Source organism: Watersipora subatra, chromosome 8, assembly GCF_963576615.1.
Source record: "Watersipora subatra chromosome 8, tzWatSuba1.1, whole genome shotgun sequence".
Taxonomy (NCBI): Eukaryota; Metazoa; Bryozoa; class Gymnolaemata; order Cheilostomatida; family Watersiporidae; genus Watersipora; species Watersipora subatra.
The window spans coordinates 59,566,732-59,581,674 of NC_088715.1; the positions used below are offsets into that span (position 1 = coordinate 59,566,732).

General features: G+C 35.2%; 1 long non-coding RNA gene across 1 annotated transcript in view; it reads right to left on the reverse strand.

The window, feature by feature from the left end:
• LOC137402221 (uncharacterized) overlaps positions 1-14,641 on the reverse strand; it is a 32,672-nt gene extending 18,031 nt beyond the window's left edge. Inside the window, exon 1 of the long non-coding RNA XR_010979491.1 lies at positions 14,570-14,641. This is a non-coding gene — a long non-coding RNA (uncharacterized lncRNA). The remainder of the gene's footprint in view (positions 1-14,569) is intronic.
• Between the last annotated feature and the right edge of the window lie 302 nt (positions 14,642-14,943).

Genomic DNA, 14,943 nt, shown 5'->3' on the forward strand with positions numbered 1-14,943 from the left:
CGAAAAGTAAATATGAATAAAATGCAAATATCTATGAACAACAAGTACACAAGCTACTATAATACACAGATGCTCCCCAACTTACGAACGAGATACGTTCCGGACAGTCGTTCATTTAAGCAAATTTGTTCGTCAACTGTCTCAGACTATAACTTGTGCAGTGCGCATCGGCTAAATCATTATTATTTTGGCAAAGTTTTTTAGATTAGCAAAGTGTGAAATTCTTGCTCGACTAAAAAAATGTTCAAACGCTAGCCTAATATCAACTAGCTCAACAGTGTGGAAAGAGGTGAGGTCAGCAGGTACTGTAGAAGGTATTGAACAGCCAGAAAAAGATAAAATCATTCCATATGAAAGCAACAATCAGAACACAAAATGCCGAGCAAATGATGCAAATTTTTTTGTTTCAAAAATTTTAATTGTTGTTTCTGCATGTGGTATAATTATGGTTTGTTTATGTCACTTGTTCTTGAATCTATTTTTGTAACACCTGATAGATTATTATACAACTTATAAGCTTGCAGGTTTTTAGGATATTATTTGATAGCATCATTGTGATTATATAAACACGGCTTACAATAGATCGACCGCTTACAATGGATTGACGTTCATAACTCCTTTTCTATTGCACATATAAAGCCAGTTTGGCTGCAAACTGTAGCAAATGTATCGATGAGTGTAATGAGCTTGTATGCAACCTTGTTATATATATATATAACAATATCTATGAACCACATAGATATATATATATATATGTATATATATATATGTATATATATATATATATATATATATATATATATATATATATATATATATATATATATATATATATAGACAAAGTGGATGCTGCACAGTTCGTTACAGAGAAACTATTAGTAATAAAATGTTTAACTTATAGAGTGAAGTACCACTTATACATATTTTATATATATATATTTATATATATATATATGTAGTTATAAAGGGTTATACGGTAGCACCTGTACATACAACTGTTCATATCTACCCTTGTTCATTGCACGAATGTTTGTATGTAGGGTAGCATCTGTATGTAGACAGGAGACAGAATATAAATCTATAGGGATAACGAATGTAATTAACCTAATATATTGCAACTGTTTTTTTTCCATTCAGACCTGGCCATTATTAAGTTGGTTATGGTGTTTTTAATAAATAATATATATTGGTAGAAGAGCCATATAATTAAACTTTTAAAATAAATTTAGATACTTACTGTTTAAATACTCAAATCATATCTTCAAACTGCCTGACCAAAAATCATTAAATGTTATACCAGACACCAACACCTTACCAATTTGCATTATATAACAATGCTATGTAAAGAGAGTTTTTTCTTTCGGTATACATAATTTACTTTACTACTTTTTGTTTCTGTTTTTGTTTCATGATATAATTTGATTTAAATGGCATTGACTGGTGTAAATAAAGGTAATATGTATCAATATGGCAAGTAAGTTATAGACGCATTATTATATACCGTAACTTCCGGATTATAAGTTGACCCGGCGTATAAGTTGACCCGGCGTATATGTTGACCCGGCTTATAAGTTGACCCGGCGTATAAGTTGACCCGGCGTATATGTTGACCCGGCGAATAAGTTGACCCGGCGAATAAGTTGGTCCAGCGTATAAGTTGACCCAGCGTATAAGTTGACCCAGCGTATAAGTAAAAGTGTAAATTTTGGTTTAAAAATCTTGGTTTTGCCACGTACATGCCATATTAATTGAGCCCCCTTCTCTGGGTCATATCGTTTGATCCCTAATAGTTCAGTCGGCATTAGAGGGGGGCGATGCGTAGCTGAGGAAATGGTATTCAAAAACGCCATCAGCGAAAACCCAAATGGTTTTTTGTGTTGTTGGCAATACATATAACAATTAACAAAAAACGAGAGACGATAGTTCTAGTGAAGATCACGAGGCATGAAAAACAAAACTTCGCCCTCGTATTGGCTCGCTATGCTAATACAACAAAACTACCACCTTCGATAATATGTGAGTTTTTAACAGAAAAGCCATGCTGTAAGGCAGATTTCTGTCGGGAATAATGATTCATGTACAAGAAAACAAATGGATGGACGATAGTAGATGTGACAAATGGAGTACCGAAATGTGGGTTTGTGGGCAAATACTACGGAAAAATCCCCCTTCTCGAAAATCCTAGCGATGACAATTTGGATAGTGAAGAATGGAACTTTGTGTTTGATCCATCTTATGTTGAGTACTTTAACTAGTATTTTACAACTAAATCATATCATAAACTTTTGATTTGCGATGTTCTTTGAAGTTGAATTTTATTAGAATTCATGCCATGAAAAACGTGACCGCCGTATGAATCGATGGATTTTTTAGATTTAAATGTGGTATCAAATTATTGACTTATACGCCGTAATTTACAGTATGTCTCAGACATCGATGAAAAGACTCTTAGCACGCGTCCACCGAGTGATCACCTCTAACAGCGATAAAATACTGTCCCAGGCAACTATATTTGAACTGTGAGATAATGTAGTAGATAGTGTGGCTAGAGTCACAGCTCTTGAGAATTCAAGCACAGCTGTTTGAGTTATTACTATTTGCTCAATAGTACAGTGATACTTCAACTTACGAGTGCTCCAACGTACGAGAAACTTGAGATACGAGCCAGCTTTTAAGCGCGTTTTAGCACTAACATACGAGCCATGTTTGAGATACGAGCACTTGAGCCAGTTGCCAAGTATGCCGAAGGTGTTTTATGAGAACAGCATCACTCTGTATTTTTCAACTGCTCAGGTTATACTGTTGTACCGTGTTATTGTGCACGATTTTCTGTGCAGAATTATGTGAATTAAACATACTGTGCGTAGACCAAAAGTTTGCCAGTAAAATGAAAGATAATACAAAGAAAAAGCAAATGATAACAATTGATATTAAACGGAAAAATATTGAAAAATATGCGAAATGTGTATGCGTGATTGAGCTAGCTCGGCAACATGACAGAAATACAGAAATTCATAATTATCAAACAGAAGGATTATATTCAGGGCATTTAGTTCGCAAAAGGACTAACCATAGTTTCTAAACGGTGTCGCGATCTTCACGACCGCTGATGGCATTGGACAAACAATTGGCCGGTGACAGCGTAACTGAAATGATGCTATGTGAAAAGGCCGGCGCTATTTATACAAACTGTTTAATAGACATTCGGACAAGCTGGCTAGTGGTCATGCATTAACCATTTGTGACGACACCTGTGTTCGTCCTAATCGCAACATGTTGCAAGGGCGACAAAGGCAAACGTCCTTAGTTAGGTTTATCTTAAAACGGCCAGCTAGACGTGAAAGCGAAAAAAGGAAAAATTTCTCGCTAACCAGCGAGAAACTTCAAACTATGAACGCCGAAGAAATATTAATTACGTTTAGTTGAAAATGAAAGTTTGCTTTAAGGTTTGCTTCTAAGTTTGTCTTTTAACACTTTGATAAAATCCAAATTTATCAAAGTCAAATGTTGTAACGAAGGATAACTTATATCTCCCTCCCTGGCAAATACGAGTGTTAACTGCTATTGTATGTATATTTAATTTTACATTTTAATTAATCACATTTTCTTGCATTATTTTTTATTTGTTGCTTTTTGAAAGCATGTAGTACGTAAGGACAATAACCAACATGTTCTTTCTGTTACAATATCTTGTTTTGAGTGTTTTATTTGCTTTTTTTAGAGTATGGAAACCAATAAATATATATTTAATTGTTCTATATATAAATAAATTGCACCAACATGCGAGTAAATTGACATACGAGCTCAGTCTCGGAACGCATTAAGCTCGTAAGTTGAAGTATGACTGTAATGCTCTTAAGCATTACTATCGCTCAAGTAATAGTAAAACTCAAGTATACTCGAGTATTACGTTGAATTATTGCAATATTATAATTTTCAATACCTGAAAATTATCTTGAAAATTTTCAAGATAATTTTCAATACTGTTTGAGTTATTGCTATTACCCTACAGGATGAATTTATTCGCGGAGTTACGTTTCGCGCAAATTGCCTTTTTCATGCATATCCGTGAATTAATTTATTCGCGGGTGAACACAATCACTCTCTATGAAGAGTTAACTCTATTGCGGCTAGCAATAGAGTTAACTCTTCGCATGCGCACACCGCGTGTTTCGGTTCCTATTTAGCTTACAACTACGAGTCGATCATGCTAAGCTATAAATTCCTTGCCGCGTTCAGAGGTTTTCATGAATATTCATCGATTTGGAGGCCTTTGATGAATCAGCAACTTGTGGTAAGTAATAAGCTTTTTCAAAACCATTTACTAAATTAATAATTGAATCTACTTCGGTTCTTCGGCAAAACGCAAATTTATTTTTTCCATCCCTAGCGCTTCGTTATTTGTTTTAGTGTGAGAGAGATTTTCCTCATACACGGAGGCACAATGACTGCAAGGGTGGTAGATGTTATTCCTAGAAGATCACCAATCATTCAGGGAGGTCTTGAAATTGAGGTAGAAGTGACCGCAGCTGCTAACGAGGAGAATATATCTGTTTTAAAAAGGAACAAAAACGCCTTTACGAGCACAAATCTTTGGCCAACCGGCAGAACTTTGCAATAGTAAGCCACGAGGAGAGTTCTGATGATAACTCCCTTACCAGTCATGCAGTAGCGAGAGAATCGCCTTTAACATCTACCCAAGACAGTGACAGCGATATAAAGCTGCTATTACCAAAATAACTAGTCAGAGAGCACCATTACACGCTAGTATTTACTTATCAAGAGTATCAGTTTAATTTTATTGTCAGACTATCGCCATATGGGCTAAACTGTTTTTATTTACTCCATTCATCGTTTGTAGAACTTTATTTGTATTAGAAAGATTGTATTTGTACACTCAAGTTCGTAATAAATTATAATATATCTATACATGAAATAGAATATATAACATAACCATGTTTGCTGCAGCGATATCAAGGAGTTGTTGTTGATGAAGGATCTAGGTTAGCCTGGGCATGGCTCTCGTGGGGGATTGGGAGAGAGAGCCTGGGACACATAGCAAAAAAAAGGTAAGATAACTTCAGCAAAACGAGCGACATATGTTACATATGACGCTCAGACTGATACTAATGAAAGCATGTCGATCTCACGATGTATTAGATGTGGCGCGTTTAAAAGCCTATCGTCACGGTAACGTGACTTGATCTAGTGAAAGGCCCTATGTTTTTGATAGACTGGGTAGTTATGCAATACCCCGTTTAATAACAAAACGATAAGAACCATAGGTTACTATTCTTTTGCGTTTTCATGTTTGCGGTTTCATTTCATTTACTGATAAAAATGGAGCGATTCAAAATCATCTATCAAAGCTAGGCATAGTCACGCTGAGACCAAAACAGTCTCAAGCTTTACAACATATTATCGTAGGTTTTGACTAATTTATAGTTCTTCCTACTGGCTTCGGAAAGAGTATTTGCTTTCAGATGGCACTGTTTTGCAGTGGTAGGTCCTAGTTGTTCATAATAACTGTCGCGAGTAATCACAATACCCGCGAGTAAAATAAAACTGAGATTACTTTTTACTAGATAAACTTTTCTTTACTAGCAGCGTGTAATTCATTTTTGTTGTTCTATTGCTATTCGTTTGTATTGTTATTGTGAAAATGTTTTATTCAATTGATTTAATTTTTGATTATAATTAAATCAAAACCTAATTAATTAAACATTTGAAATAATATAACTCCCGTGATTGATTTATTATGCAACCAACATTTCATACTTACCAACCAGCGTTTGTTTGCTGCCAATTCAGATTAAAAATAATACATCATACTCGCGGAGATCATAAAAAAGACCGTCACATGATACTCCTTCGGAAATAACGATTGTGATATTAGCGACTGCAGAAGTCGACTTTTAGAATTGTCTTCCTCGCGTGTTGCTATGTGTCCCAGGCTCTCTCTCTCCCAATCCCCCACGAGAGCCATGCTCAGGCTAGGTCTAGGTTAACTGGTTGCTTCTCTGCCAATATTCCTGCCTTGGTGAATATTACTACTTGTCTCTAGTTTTGGTAATCGGAATAGGTTCTGTTTCATTCTCAATCTGCAGTAAACACAAAAAAGAAAAATATTAATTAGTGTAAAGGAAGTACAAAAACAATAGCTGAAGTATTTAATGAAAGCGATTAGTTTTTAAACAAATGAATTAACTAACGCAGTTAATTATGGAAAAACGTATCTGCACTGCGAATCAAATACATACCATAATGTCCAGATCAGAATTATTATCGTCCTCAACTTTGGTATTAGAGGTTGATGGAGTTGATTTCAATGTAAAAAGACTAGGAGAGATTTTTGTGACGACGAAGCCATGCCGAATAACTTGTGAAAACCTTGAATAATTTTGTGAAGAAGTTTGATGCATTGGCAATGTGGTTAATTTGAAGCCCCAGCGATGATTTTTAAAAAAGTTTTAGAACTCGGCTACGTTTAGTACTTCTGCCTAGTGGCTATTTTTGCGATGACGCCATTTTGCATATCTTGCGACAACCTAGAATAATTTTGTAAAGAAATGTGATGCATTGGCAATGGGGTTAACTCGAAGCCCCGGCGATGATTTTAAAAAGGTTTTGGAACTCAGCTACGTTTAGTATTTATGCCTAGCGACTAGTTTTAATTTGAGGCAGTAGTTATTCTCCCTTGTGATTAAAAATAGAACTAATAATTCGCGGAATTTAATAATTCGCAGAATTGCCTGTTCGCAAAATCGCGAATTTTTATATCCATCGGATATTTTCATCCTGTAGGGTATTACTAATCATGAAAACCTCATACAATATGTTTTCATGACACATATCATGCGAATTTGGAGTTGTGTTACCGTGGGAATTAAATGTTTCTATGGACATTCACATGATGCAGATTGACTCCGGTGCCCTGTTGAAAAAGGTAAGGATATGGATGCTATAAGCTAATAATTAGCGACGCACGTGTTATCGACGCAAACACATGAAATTCGATCGAGAAAGGACGAACGGAAGTATTGACAGCGTTTAAAATTGAATAGCTGACGCGTAATTTCAATGCCCATCATTCGCAACTGCTGTTTCCATCATATGCAAGCATGATGGATTTGATAGTTTTGCAAATCGCAAAACTCGCTTAGCTTGCGGATTTATGCTGTTACCACGATGCTGTCAACTTGCGGATTGGGTCAAATTTGCGCGTAATGCGTGTCATGGAAACATAGTGATAGTTGGCCTTAAAACTGCCACTGTTTCTCTTGCCCTCCCCCTCGGGAGAGACAACAACGTATACATTTATCTTTATTATACAGACAGGCACCCTGGCAATTTAGTTTGCAATGAGAGATTGTTATGCATGTTGATAAAACACAAGGAATAAGTAGCCGCACAAGTATTCAGAAATACTTGAGGGTGATAGGTTGCTGCAGGTGTTACAGTGTCGGTATACCAAGCTGAATGTCACGAGTTATATCTATATAACTTACATCCTAACCTTTTTAGGTATATGTAAAGACATGTTATGGTTTTACTTTATTTTAGCCATACAAAATATTTTTGATTATTTCTCCTTTGCAGATAGACCTTGCTTTCTAAAATATGAAGAGATGTGAATTGACATTTAAGGGATGCGCTCTCCTGTTACTTATCATAAAAACACCGTAGCATAAACCATGAAGTGAAAAATAAAAGAAAAGTTGTACAAATCCATAATACTACAGTTACTGTACAGACATTTAATTAAAAAGTCAAGTTCCTTTTTGAAGGGCCCAAGAAGTGAGTTTGAGAAGATTAAAACAGATTATCAATTTAGGCCAACATGATGTATTTTACCGTTTGTATAAGGTTGAGTCACTATAGCGTAAATGCTCTCGGAACAGATTATTTTTGTTGTAGAAGCGTCTACTTTATTAATCTTAGACTTTGAGGTATAGCCTCTTTCGATATTCAGGCTATGCATGTACAAAACTACAAAGATTGAACCATTGAAAGGAAGCTTGCTATATTGTTTATCCATCAATAGATGAGGTCTATCTAGGAAGGTTATTTAAAAGACATGTGTCAAACGCACGGCCGCAGGCCACATCCGGCCCACCTTGTAATCATATCTAGCCCGCAAGATTATTTTATATTATTGTTATTCGTGGCCCATCGATGTGGAGCATCGATGACATAATACTGCACAGAACTACAGATCCCATAATGCAATGCTTCAGCTGCCTTGCTGCGTACTTATCGCGTCAATTTAACCCGAAGTTTGTTTCAGAGTGATATTCCTGTCTGTTTTTATCCATATTTATGTTTAAAAAATATTTAGTTTTAGCGCATTCAATAAACGTTTATCCTGTTCGGCCCGTGACCTAGATCGTGTTTGGAAATTTGGCCCCTCATACAATTGAGTTTGACATCTCTGAAGTTTAAAGGAATAAAACGGTAATCTTGTAAAAGTTTACCTGATGAGAGTGATACACCTATGTATGTTGGATTGCATTATGTCATGTCGACAGAGAGAGACAGTAACTACCAATAATAAAAAGTTATTTAAAACAGTCCCAAATCTAGCCCAAAACCTAAGAACAACAGAAATTGTCAACCAAGAGGGATAACTAACCAGCATAGGTTAATGGTAATGTAAATATGCCAGACAACTCGGTCTTTAATCAACACAATTGGCATAACAATCAAATAGAACCTATATAACTTAGTGATTTCTCTGACTTCGAAAATGCATCTGCAATTACTTTTTCGAAAAGGGAACCATATATGACAAAATAAGTATTTTTTCTATATGGATGCATGTACATATAAAATTGCTAACAAAGACTATGTAATAACTTTGTTATATTATAGAAAAACTTTGGTGACCGAGATCGCAGCCACCCATACACCGAGGCTTAAAGGTAAACATGGTCAACAGCGGCCAAATGAAATTGACTTCTTATACTCATAGTTTTGAAAGGTATGAGAAACACAGAGGTCTTTTACCCGATGGTGACAGATGAAGTTGACATAAAATATGAATTGTTAATTCTCATCAGCAGATTATAGATGCGTACTCAACACCTATTCAAAACCTGCCTAAATCAACGCTGAATTCAATCAACACAAACATGGTGGTATAGACTATAGAAACTCTTTTATTCAAGCAGACGCAAAACGGCTAAGTATGTGGCGTGACAAATTCTGCGGAAACCCATTGACCAGATCATGGTGGTTGGCTTTTATGGCTATTGCAAAACACTAAGTCACTTGTGGCCTGAAACAATGCATGAAATCGTTGAAGGTCATGCAAAGTTCTCCATTTTTATGCCCAACTAATTGATTATACAGTATTGGTTTACATAGGTAATTTATAAGCTTATTCACTCACCGCTGATATGAATTTTCATTTTGGTAAAATTGAAATCAATGAAAAGAGAAAAGGAAATAGCTCAACCATTGATAGTTTAACAACAGAGAAATGCTTTCTGCAAGTTGGTAGACATGATCTGTTTATTCGTGAATGCTGATTTAGAATAAAATTTTCCATGCATGTTTGCTACCCTATTCGCCGAGACAGTTTGGTGTGCCAATTCATTGCAAACTACGGGTGGGGCAATAAGAATAATGGCTTATCATGAACTTCAATTCAGGCGAATGGATAGCTTTTAACATACCAGCAGATATCTGCAAGTTTTATCTAAAGTCAACAAACAGAGAATGATATGTACAAGTTCAAAAAAGAGTGTGAAGGATAGTAAAAGTTCTCATATGAGACAATTTTCGAGACTATGCCAGTAAACTTTTTCGCGGCAGAGCTCTGGGGAAATCCTATAAACACCAACCAATGTCTGTCTCACCATGGCAAACAATAGCCCATTCGAAAGCCAAGACTCTGATGTATTGAAATATATAATAAAAAAATTATGTAATTTATGTGCTTTAAGCAGTACAAAGCAGATCAGAACTCGTGTGACCTTGTAATGTTTTACCTGTGTAGTTGAGCTCCATTCCACAACGGCATTCAACAAAAATGCTCAATGTCATGCTTTTTGGTTTCATCTATCTATTTTTGCTTTGTTGCACAGTCAACTACATGTACATGTATATCATGGTATGAGGGATGCTTGGGTTGCTCTAACAGACGCATTAGCAGGTGCCATCAATTAGGAAATTATTACATAACCAGAAAAACTATTTAATTATAAGAGAGTTAGGTGAACGAATGAAATGGAGCAATTTTTATCGTAAGTGTATACAGGTATTACATAGTGCCATTACATTTATTTGATGGCAGAATTCCGACTGGTTAATCAGTATTACGAATAAAAATGGTAAAACGGCTTGCAAACGAAAACTAATGGTACATACTGTTTAACCTATTCTGGCGGATAGACCCATTAACTGCTGACTAAGTGACTAGAAAATTTTCTTCTCAGGTTGCAAAATTAGTGTGGCACACCACGATGGATCAGCCCATGCAATTAATATGACAAAGGTACTTCAACGAAATCACTTCATCCACACAAAAAAGGGTGATCTAATAACACAGGGTATGGACTTCTATGGAGCGATAACCATCTTGCCTCAACGTATGCAATGCAAAAACGTCTGTCACAAAACATAAATTCTGTATGCAAATCAATGGATAAACGGCCATTTGGACAAACTCTGGTCTTAAGGGAAACATTTTTTATTTTCTACTAGGCAGACCGCATGTAATGACTATCCACTATGATATTGTTTTCATTTCAGTTCATTTCGCATTGCTGTTTCAACAGCAATGCGATACTTTAAAATCACTATAAAATCAATTTGTGAAGTGTTTGATGACCAACTTTATATATTATGATCAATTAAATTTAAATCGTGATGACCAACTCATTTGGTCTTCATAATTTTGTGAATAATCTGGAATAGTGTTGTCTCAACATCATTCCAGAAAAATGAGATGTAAATGCAAAAAACTGAGAGAAACTGGCAAACTTTGCTTCAAAAAATATTTGGTTAGCATTGCCTAATTTTACGCGTCAACTGACTTTTACATAATATATTGTTGCCAATATTATTTTATTGGCGATAATTTCATTTTAAACATGTGTTTCCCAAATTGAGTCATACAAAATCATAAAACAAAAAGGGCAACAGTAAGCCGATGAAATCAAATAAATTGTTTTATTCTATTGGCTAAAATATAATAAACCAGCACGTTATGAGACAAAGACAGAGACCCAAATTTTGCTTCGGAAAAAGACGCAAAGAAATATAAGCCTAGTAAAACTTGCCAGGGAAGATCAAAAATTGTTTCTCTGTACATATTTTACCTGATTCGTTTCATTCTATATGAAAATATAATACAATGAGAAACTTACCAAATAATCGCCTGTTTTACAAGATGGTTATTAAGTGGATGGCTCACATCTCTACCAAAACGTAATACAACAAAACGGAGGCTGTAGATAATTAGACCAAAACGTGAGTAACAATTGTGTCAAGTGATTTCGCTTAAATGTTGGACATACCGAGGGTAATAGACCACTTTGACGAATATTGAGTTTTTACAAAAATCACAGCAGTGGGCATGCTTTTGAACATGAAATACTAGTCTAGAAACACCAGAAAAATCAGTGTGTCAGTTTGAGATAAAACATCCCGCCTGTGAATACTCTTGCCGGCTAGATAAGGATGACGTTGCGTTTGTGGCACGTTGTAACAAGCCTAGCCATTTTAAAAGTTCATCTCTGGCTGTCTACGTGCAAGATATCAAATGACAATCATTAGCGTTATATATTCTAAAAGAAACTCTAGTGATTTGCTCAGCTACAGCGAGTTCAGGCATTCAAGGGAGAGCCTCATCTGACTGAGTGGAATAATAAAGAATATAGGCAAAAGAGTAATAAGAAACATACCATTCCTAGTCAGGCAGATCTAGCAAGCCAAGTGATGAACTAAAACTGATTTTGGATACGCTAGTAGGGTAAGATGACTCAGAGAAACCACACAAAAAATATGAAACCAACTGATTTGGTCAGTGCAATTTGTAAGCTAAGTTATGTAGTTATGATAATTGGAAATATATAGTTTTTATACCACTGAGAGATTTTTCTCATAACTGTAAGTAACCAATGCGGTGAGCTCATAAATACAACCTCCTGCAGGCAGGATGATATTGAAGGTGAACTAGAAGCATTTTAAAATGACCTTCACCTTCAACAATATCATTATAATATTTCCCTTTTTATCAATAATCTTGATGCTGGAAGAACAAAAAATCAGTTTTAAAAATAAAAACACTCTCTATGCAACCTCTGAGCTGTCACATGAGCAGGTCATTTTGTCGGCACAACATAGACATATGATATACGATGTCAACGTCTACCACGATTAGCCAATGTATGAAGCGCTTGCGTTGGCCACCATTTCAATAAATTTTTCCTATCTAGTCGTCATGCTACATCATTTTGGTTCCCCAACATAGCAATAATTACAACACAAGGTCAAAGCAGATTGCACAAATACCGAAAAAGTCTGTTCACATTTATGAACTATGAACATATGAACTGTCCGTTCGCTTGATCTAAGCATTTAAGCGTTTGTTGATTTTAATCATAAAACATCCTGGCAGTCGGATCACCTCAAATATCAAAAATCATCACAAATAATAGAAAAATACTGATATTTCTGATAAGATCTACTAAAATTTGGTGTAAGTTCCTCTTTAAATCAATGTACTCTTCAGACGATACAAAATAATTACCAGGTCCATACAACCAATCGTGGTCACCAAAATGTATATACATATAACATGTGTATGAGAACCCGCTACTCGCCAAACCGCAGCAGAGCATAATAGAACCTCCAACAGTACAAAAATAAAGATATTTATTTTTGTGTTTGTATTTTGCTTAGTGCGTTCAGCTTTTGCAGCCCTCATAACAATATAAATTGACTCCTATGGCCATGAGGAGACTTTAACGGGTCTGCTCTATTGACTATTTAGAAAGACAGGCTTGAACAGCAAGTGATTATAATCTTATAGTCAGCATATAGGGCAAAATAAAATATGTTGCTTGAAACAACAAACACTAGTCATAATCAATAGCACAAAACGAAAACTAGAATTGTTCAACAAATCCAAGTAAACAAATCAATGACGAGGCAAATGAAAAGATGCAGTGGCCTAGGGTCAGGTTTGTATTATTAGTATTAACACTAACCCAGATAATGCAACTCAGATATAGTAGTTTCACACTAGCGTATAGGCTACACTAGCAATATCACACAGTAATTAGTTATGACTGCAAACTAACAAAGTACATAGAATGCATTCAGGTTGAAACTTTCGACTATCAAGGATATAAAGAGCAATCAGCATGACTACAAATCAATCAGACAATGCATTGATGGCCAAATGGCAATGAGCCATTCTAAAAACGCTCGCATATTTCAGTAAAAGGTGTCAATTTTTGTGCAGAGATCCATCGTTAAATGAAAACTGGTGAAAATATAGTGAGGTGTGATAGAGTAAATAGAAGATGACAAAAATAAAAAATAGCACAAAAATAAAGTTAAAAATTAATTAAAATTTGGGGAAGAACTGTCATATGGCCATACCTTGTCAAGCGTCATCTGCAATCTATAATGATCTGTATGGATAATTTATTACAAATTGCTGCTTCTACTAAAGTGTACTTCAATCCAACAACAACTGAAAGGATTGTTGATATAATTTGTTATTATTATTATTATTATTATTATTATCATCATCATTTTAGCAATAAGAACGGCGATGCTGTTTCGTACTTGTTTTTTGAAGCATTTTAGCGATGTTCATAATAGTTTATTTCGATAAAAAATGTTCTGCATTAATAAAGTCCAGTTGATTAGCTTCCCTTTGTGTACGTTTGCACGTATTTTTACATTTACGTAGCTAGTAACTTTAACGTCATTCGTAATTTTCAAAATCTGAAGGGCATGACTCCATAAACGCATCACCCATTACATACGCAGAAGATTTTACAGAATAATAATTTTTGCATTTAATTAACGACAAAAGCTTTTGCCAGAAAGCTAGATTTTTAAAGTTTAGCGAAGTTTGTTTGAGTAAAACCTGAACGGAAAGTTAACTTTCGGCTACAAGTGTTATCTAATATTTTAAGATTCTATCATATGTATAGCTGCCAAACTTATGTTCAGCTAACTTTAGCATTTGTAACACTCAACTCAGTAGCTTTAACTCTAATTCTTTCGGAAATATTTAATTTAATATTATTTTTGTGTTATGTGGTGCAGCAAATTCAGTGCATACTTTTAAGAACGAACCATTCAAAGGAAAGTCAATTATTAGAACGTGCTATCTAAATATCACTCTAACTAAAACTGTGTGAAGCTAAAGTTTTCCACGAACTGATACTTTTGCCGATAAATTAAAAAAATAGAAACTAAACTAGCAAACGCTAACAGATTACTTGTGACGCGATTTTGGCGAAAAATCAAATTGCATTTTTAATAAAACGTAAGCAACATCATAAACTAATAGAAACTTATGTATTGTGTGCAAACTGCATACCTTATCCAAACACCTTGCAGCACGGTCAGCAATTTGGTCGTGGTTGTTGTTGTTATCAAACGTTGACCTGCTAGGGAATAGCGTAAGAATTTCTAAAACACGCCTCTTGCGGTGGTCGAAATCGGTGAACCAACCTGAGCAAGCCAAAGATTCATTGCAATTCGCGGCTAAATAGCTTCCGAGGCATAAAAAAGTCCATGTAACTGGCAGAAGTCATTCCTGATAACTTTATGAACTCAATAGATAATCTCGAAAACCCGCTACACGAATTGTCTACTTTGTTCAACTTTAAAGGATCCGTTTGATTAGATGACCTATCAAAAGGAATAGATAACTCCTAATTTCTATTATTTTCCTGTTTTGCTTTCATCTGT